We start from the raw sequence: 8,369 nt of genomic DNA, 5'->3' as shown, positions 1-8,369 counted from the left end.
TGCAGTGCTGCTTCTGCCAGAGTAAGAGGGCAAAGACTGGACTTTGTGTGCCTTCCATCTTGAAGAAGAAATCTCCAAGGGCTTGATGTAGAGCTTGCCTCCTGTTGTTGAAGTCTCAGGGATAGCAAAGACTTCTTCCTGCCAGCACCTGGAGTCTCTGGAGAGACCCCTACTCTGCTCTGTGGTGCCCTTCCAGTTCCTGGGACCCTGAAAGGAGAGGCTGGCAGCCTAAGGACAAAAATACACGCACCGAGCACCGTGCGGAGAAAAGATCGACGCGAATCCGATCGCGGCTGAGAAAACGACGCGACGCCGGTTCCGCAGCTGAGAAACGACGCCGCAGGAAACGCGACCGAAAAACCGACGCCCGGAGCAGGAGAAACGACGCGCAGCATCGCTGACGGAGGCTGAGAGATCGCACCCTGCGCCGCGGGACTTTCGGATCGTCGTGTGGCTGGCTTTTTCAACGCGCACCGCCGTGCCGAGTTGTTTTCGACGCACACAGCCGTGCAGGGTTACTTTCGACGCACACCGCCCGTGCGGGGTTATTTTTGACGCAAACCAGGTACATTTTCACGCTAGCAGCGCTAGTGTGGTGTTACAACTACCTAAAGACTCTTTTTATTTTAAACCTTTAAAAAATCATAACTTGACTTGTGTATGTTGGATTTTTGTCGTTTTGGTCTTGTTTTGTCTAGATAAATATTTCCTATTTTTCTAAACTGGTGTTGTGTCATTTTGTAGTGTTTTCATTAAGTTACTGTGTGTATTGGTACAAATACTTTACGCCCAGCACTCTGAGGTTAAGCCTACTGCTCTGCCAAGCTACCAAGGGGGTAAGCAGGGGTTAGCTGAGGGTGATTCTCTTTTATCCTAACTAGAGTGAGGGTCCTTGCTTGAACAGGGGGTAACCTGACTGTCAACCAGAGACCCCATTTCTAACACCGGCGGTATTCATGCCTCCCTATTCCGACATTTCCGCTGGGCTAGCGGAAATGGCACATCAACATTGCCGCCGGCTCGTAATAGAGCCGGCGGCAATGTTGATGTGCAGCGGGTGCAGTAGCACCCGTCGCGCATTTCACTGCCCGAAATTCAGGCAGTGAAATGCGCGACGGGGCTACGCCTGGGGGCCCCTGCACTGCCCATGCCAAGTGCATGGGCAGTGCAGGGGGCCCCAGGGGCCCCGTGCGTCCCCTTACCGCCAGCCTTTCCATGGCGGTGTCTACCGCCACGGACAGGCTGGCGGTCGGGGACTCATAATCGCCAGAGCTTGCACCGCTGCCCTTGGGATTATTCCCGCAAGGCGGAAACCTGGCGGGCAAATGGAGGGGCCGGCGGTATGGCCGTGGCTTTTGCGCAACGGTCATACTTGCTGGCAGGACACCGCCAGCCTGTTGGCGGTGTTCCAGCCAGCAAACCGCCGGCCACCAGGGTCGGAATGACCCCCTTTGTTTTTTTGCAAGTGGGAGTTGTCAAACAGCTCCTGCTTGCAGAAAGAGAAGTTTTCATCTGTTTCCCTGCACGCAAATATGCGTGCAGGGAAACAGATGAAAACATTGCCCCCGCAAGCAGGGAGCTACTATTGAAAGCAGCTCCCTGCTTGTGGGATAGATGCCAGCTCTTGCAGGACATAGAGAGACAGCTAGGGCCGCAGGAGTCTTGAGGCTTCCCCCGTAGTCCTGTCTCTCTCTCTCTCTCTTCCATCCCATAATGGGATGGAAAAGAGTGAGATTGTTATTACAGTGGTCTCTCCATACAATGACTTCAAATGGTCACTATAGCAAGATGTTTGGTAAGAATGTTATTGTTACGTTTTGATGGACAGCAGACCATGGTCACTTATGGCCTAATGGTAAAGCTCCTGACTCAGTATGCCAAAGGTTCAAATCATTGTATGGCAGTGTGTCTGTTTATTTTCCAGTGTTTTCACTGCTAAACAAACCTAGTGATGTGTCATTGAAGTATTTTTCCACTCAAAATCTTTGGTTTCGATGTCATAGCTAAGTCTGGACACCACATGCCGAGAAGTCTCTTTTGGCCTAGTGGTTGACATGTACACTGAATTTTGAGGGTTCAAGTGTATGGCCCTCATTCTGACCTTGGCGGGCGGCGGAGGCCGCCCGCCAAAGTCCCGCCGTCAGGTTACCGTTCCGCGGGCGAAAGACCGCGGCGGTAATTCTGACTTTCCCGCTGGGCTGGCGGGCGGTCGCCTTCAGACCGCCAGCCAGCCCAGCGGGAAAGAGGCTTCCACGATGAAGCCGGCTCGGAATCGAGCCGGCGGAGTGGAAGCTGTGCGACGGGTGCAGTTGCACCCGTCGCGTATTTCACTGTCTGCGCAGCAGACAGTGAAATACATGTAGGGGCCCTCTTACGGGGGCCCCTGCAATGCCCATGCCAGTGGCATGGGCACTGCAGGGGCCCCCAGGGGCCCCACGACCCCCCCTACCGCCATCCGGATCTCGGCGGTCCGACCGCCGGGATCTGGATGGCGGTAGTGGGGGTCGGAATCCCCGCGGCGGTGCAGCAAGCTGCGCCGCCGCGGAGGATTCAATGGGGCCGCGGTACACTGGCGAGACCCCGCCAGTGGTGCCGGTCCGACCGCGGCTTTACCGCCGCGGTCGGAATCCCCATTGGAGCACCGCCGGCCTGTCGGCGGTGCTCCCGCGGTCCTCCGCCCTGGCGGTCTTTGACCGCCAGGGTCAGAATGAGGGCCTATGTGTATCTGTGGTCATTTCCCTGGGCCCCAGGGCCAAAATTGGCTGGGGTAGGGGGCCAGATGGTCCCCTTCCTCCAAAAACATTGTTTAGAAGGCCAGGCACCAGGGGATGTTGTCCCTGGGGCCAAAATTGTCTGGGGGAGGGACAACCACGCAGACCAGCAGCCGACTCCTGATGCACATGGCCAAAGGCAAAGGGGTTATGTGGTTAGAGCAATGCTGTGGTTGGATTAACGTATAGTAATAAAAATTACCCATAGAAATTCACAGAAAAAATTGAAGGTTATAGGGACATTATAGTTAGGAAAAAGAATTTAAAAAACATAGAAATTCACTTACAAAAACAAGGTTACAGGGACATTGTGGTTAGGCTCACATTTTAAACATACAAAAAAATAGAAATTCACCGTACACTGCTAACTACCCCCCCACAAATTACAGCACTCATGACATCTTTGATAACACCATTAATAATATCAATGTATGATTTGCAGTAAATTTTTTGACAAAAAAAACTGAACATGGCAGCGACATACCTTAGAGCACGAGTTCTAGTTTCTTTAGATAATTCTACCAGGTGAATTTCTATGGATTTGTATTTTAAAAATGTGAGCCTGACTGTAATGTCCATGTAACCTTTGTTTTTTAACTGAATATATATATATTTATGTATGCAGATGTGTGTGTGTGTGTTTGTTACACTGAACATGCAAGCTTGGGCATAGAAAATTGCAATTTTAAATCTGTGAGAAAATTCTCTCTCTGATACAGATAAAATGACTGAATATAATTATGTCAAATTTAGCAATATAATAGAATTTTAGTTAGAACGCAGGGTTTATGTTTTTTGGCACAAATCTATTTTGTTGATTTCAAGAAATTAGTCTTTAGCAAAGAGCACTGGGTATACCATGAAGGGGTTCTGCAGTTAAATAGGACCATTTGTGTCCACAGATGCTCTGATCAATCCATTCATAGTGGATTGACAGATTGTGATTGACTGAGCAGAACATGCAGAATATGTTGTGGAAGTCAATGGCTCACAGCCTCCTGCTTCCAACACCCTTCAACACTTTCTGATGCCAAATACCATTTCTATCCTCTCACATGCACTTGTCAAGGAGATCCAAAGCCAGGGATAGCCCCGACTTTGCATATGCTTTACATTTGTTTCATTTGTGCATCATGAGGAGCACATCCACCACTCTTTTCGTCCCCAGCAATATCAACTGCAGTAGCAGCAATGTAGCCCGATAAAAGTTCCCAGACAGCCCTTTTGCCCTTTGCTTGTAACAAAGAGCATAGTCACTTTCCTGTATTACTAGTGTGATCTATGCACTTGAACCAATGGTGATTTGCCATTGAAGAGTTACAGGACCCAGTATTTTCTGAAATGTTTTATCTTTAAACAATTATGTAGTAATAATAATGAAAATGAAAAACATATATAAGGGTGGAAAGACGATGAGTCTAAGGTGAGTGGTAAAATTCCAACAGAACATGGTAGTCCTATCTAAGTACTAACCAAGCCTATCCTGGAAAAAAGGTGTCACACATGCTACACTTAGAATATGATTAAAAACCCAGATATTCACTGAAAAAAATCAAAGGTTAAAGTGTCATTATAGTTAGACATGGTAGTAAGAACCTAAAGCACGCTAAAAAAACCTCAGAAATTCACTGAAATAAACAAAGGTTCAAATAAGGTTACAGTTAGGTATTAAAATAACACCTGAACTTATACTTAATAAATAAAAACTCACTGAAATGTACCGGTTACAGTTCAGTGACCTAACTATAACTTGGCCTCCAAGATGCACCACCTATGAACTCCCAATTTACATCATGTATGATGTTATATGACATCACTGGTGACATCTCAAATGAAATAATTGATTATGTACCTATACATCATTTACTGTATCTGAAAAATACTGAACCCATGGTGTTGGATTTTACCTGGTGCAATAAATAATACCATAGTGTAATTATGTATCTGCCTATCTAAAATAATGAGATTTATAACATTTTTATATATATATGTAATCTAAATTTGATAAGATCTGTTATTTCTTTTGAATGTGCATGATCAGTGTATTATTGTTTTTCTTTGCATATAAGTCATCTATACACTTATACAAATATTATTCAAAATAATTTAATGTTGTTGTGTCAATGGTATTTGTAATACACTACAATATGCAAGAAAAATGACACATACTGCTGAAATTGCATAGTTCTGATTCTTTTGTCCTTCTGTCTCCTGTGAGAGGAAGCATTCATTGGTCTTGCAGATTGTGTGTCTCAGGTGTGTGCCTCTATGTTTTGCATATATTAATGTACATGGGTGTGGGTCTTCAGACGAAACGTCAGTGAATGTGCCCAGATTGGCATTAGCTATTTAAATGTGATGTGAGGTTCCTTTGAGTGAGAAACCTATCTGCGGGTCACATTTGTAAGGTGTTTGTGGTATTGCAATATGGCCATTTACATTTGTGGTTGTGATGGCTGAGAGCAGTATAAGATACAGTGATAACTGTCATGTTTTAGTTTACATTGCAGCAGAGGTATGTGTTCTCTGTTAAATCTTACAGATAGGTAATCCTTGCATTCAATTAGGTTCCATAATTTTGTTGACTCAATGTTTCTTTTGAGTCAGGGAAAGGTTTACTGATATGAGGTTTGTTGTGTGAGTAAATCGAGTCCCACGGGTAGGGAGTGGTTGTTCTCTTTCAGGAATACCCTCATTGTTTGTGCATACTCACAAAAGAACGTGTTTGTAAACATTTCCAATCTTTTCCCCATCCATTCATACAGTGGAACTTATGGGAGATTTACTTCTGTCAAAGGCACAAGTAAATATTACTCCAGGATCTGAAGGGGCATGGAAGAAATAAGGGAAAGTTTTGAGGGGTGGGTCATGGAAGTCCGACTCAGACAACAACCAAAATCTTATTATGGTTAGCATTCAGGGATGACTTAGAGTCAATGTTGAAAGTATTTATGTAGCACTCATTAGTGATAAAGTGGAAAACAGAAAACAAGAAAAATCCTAAACCAATTTAGAAAACTAGAATAAATATTAATCTATGCAATGATACCAGATTGACAAAACATTTAATCAGTACAACTGGAGATATTTAATTTTTCATATTTTTGGAAGTGAAAATAGCGTATAAAAGGACAAAGTGGCAGTTACAGTCATCTGGCAGCGCTAAACCAGGGAAAAGTCATAAGTTCAGGCCTACCACGATGGAGCGCAGGCCAGATACAGGTTAGTCATACTAAACATGTACCTTCTAAGTCTGGCGCAAAGAGTTCCATTTGTGTGGGAGGAGTCTGTGAGGAGAAGGCTTAGCATCTTGGAAGGACTTTGCTGTAGAATGACATGGTTTTACGTCAAATACAATGCAGGGTACGTCCTCAAGTTCAAAATTGCGCACGAACAGCACCAAGTGATTTGCATGGGTGAGATCATCTTGTTTTCTAACTCTGTTCATTTTGCTGGGCCAATATTTTGAATCCCTTCTCAATCTTTTCAATCATTCGCCCATTTAATTTATCTACCCCTCATTTTTATTTGTTGTATTAGTGTGTGTTTTTTTTGTCTGTGTATTTCTCGTTTTTTTATTTTTTTTTCTGCTTTTTCGAGACTTCTTGTATTTTTGTTCATTTTTCCCTTTGCTTCCTTATTTCTTACTTCTTTTTCCTGTTTCTTCTCTTTACCCCCACCCAGCTCCATGGCAGAGAAAGGTGGCCAAGGTCCCCTGACAAGCCAGCAGCAGCAGTAACCTACCTTGTGGATGGGAGTGCCACCAATGGTTGCAACCCCAGGCAATCTTTTCTGAGGTGAAGGTGGTAGTATTTTTTTTTTCATGCAGCACCACATCCCCTCCATACTGGCAGCAGGTGGAAGGCCTGGCAGTTGATACCCGAGGAGCATTAGGGGAGGGTACATAGACTTGTGAGGTGCAATAGCCAGCTCCAGCACATCACCCAAGCAGTTGACGCACCACTGGGAGGATATCCTAGACTGGAGCAGGACCTGCTAGGCCTGGTAGGTGTTGAGATACTGGGGCTTAGTGAGTACTAATTAGTGTTGAGTTTGTGTTCTACAATGCCAACGTTTTTCTCAATAGCATGCTGTTCACACACAGAGTTAAGTTACGTTTAGTTTACGTTAGGAATATAATTATATGATCCAGTTTTATACAGGCAGGTGCTTGGTGCTACCTACTTGTACTCGTCTGCGCTCGTTTTGGCAGATTATTTAAGAAACCATTACAGACTCCTCTGTCCTCCTGTCACCCTAGTGAATTAGTGATATCAGTGAGTTACTTTCCCTGTGACTTTCTTTATGTAGCTCGAACAGTCCCAAGCAATTTCACATTGATGTGTAGTACTAGTATGCTTCTATACATTGCAAAAAAGGGGGACTGAGTTGGGAGTTGAGAAATGAGAATGGAAGCAAAGATCACTCAGGAAATTTGGAATAGGGATTTTAGGATTAGTACGGCTAACTCAACAATAGTCAATACTAGTAACGTAGGCGATCTGATTTAGATAATTAAAATGTTACTGCATTTATCTGTTATAATAATTTTAGGGAGATTTACTGTACCCCTTATATATTTTTTTATCTCCTTTATTTCTTACATCAGCACCCAAAGGCAAGAAGAGGGGAAGCACAGAAGTGGGTCAGGGAAGAGCTGGGGAGGAGGCACAGACCACCAGAGCCACTACTGAGGGCTCTGCTCATCCCAGTCCTATTTGTCAGGAATAAGGCTGTGCACAGTCCAGGTCGCGCCCGAAACTCTGCTGCGCAGATTTGAGGCACTTCATGCGCACCACGTGTCATCCCCTCTTGTTCTAAAAGTGGTCATCAGCGTCATCTGCCCTGTGGTAAAGCTCATGTAGCTGCAGGGTCAGGACATTGGTGGACAAGATGCACTTATCAGTGCTCTTCTATAAAGGGACTACAATTCCCAGGTTTTTAGAGGCAGCAGCCACCTTGGTGTGTGGCAGGCCTATAAAGCCCGACCACACCCAAGCACATTGCTCACTATTTTGAAGACTTCGATGCAGTCAGACCTCGTGGGAGTTCCTCTGAAGAAGAGCAGATTTCCTGCATGGTAGATTGACAGCAAATCAGAGTATCCTTGTTTCCATGGTGAATTTAGATACGAGTATGTCATACTCGTAGCGGTAAGGTCTTAATGAGCCCAATCTTGAAGGGAGTTGTTACTTCTAAAGGTAAAGCGCCCCTTTGCACGACGAGCATAGCATTTCAGTTTTAAGAGTAAAGCGGCCTTGGCACAACGATCAAAGGGCTTCAGAGGACAGGAGTAAAGCACCCCTTAGCACAATGAGCAAAGCGCTTCAGGCCACACATGTAAAGCGCTCTTGGCACGGCAATCAAAGTGCTTCAGTCCACATGAGTGAAGCGCCCTTGGCACGGCAATCAAAGCACTTCAGTCCACATGAGTAAAGCGCCCTTGGCACGGCAATCAAAGCGCTTCAGTCCACATGAGTAAAGCGCCCTTGGCACGATAATCAAAGCGCTTCAGTCCACGAGTAAGGCGCCCTTGGCACGGCAATCAAAGCACTTCAGTCCACATGAGTAACACGCCCTTGGCATGGCAAGCAAAGC

The sequence above is a fragment of the Pleurodeles waltl genome, chromosome 10, assembly GCF_031143425.1.
Source record: "Pleurodeles waltl isolate 20211129_DDA chromosome 10, aPleWal1.hap1.20221129, whole genome shotgun sequence".
Taxonomy (NCBI): Eukaryota; Metazoa; Chordata; class Amphibia; order Caudata; family Salamandridae; genus Pleurodeles; species Pleurodeles waltl.
Note: the sequence above shows the minus strand (reverse complement) of the source record.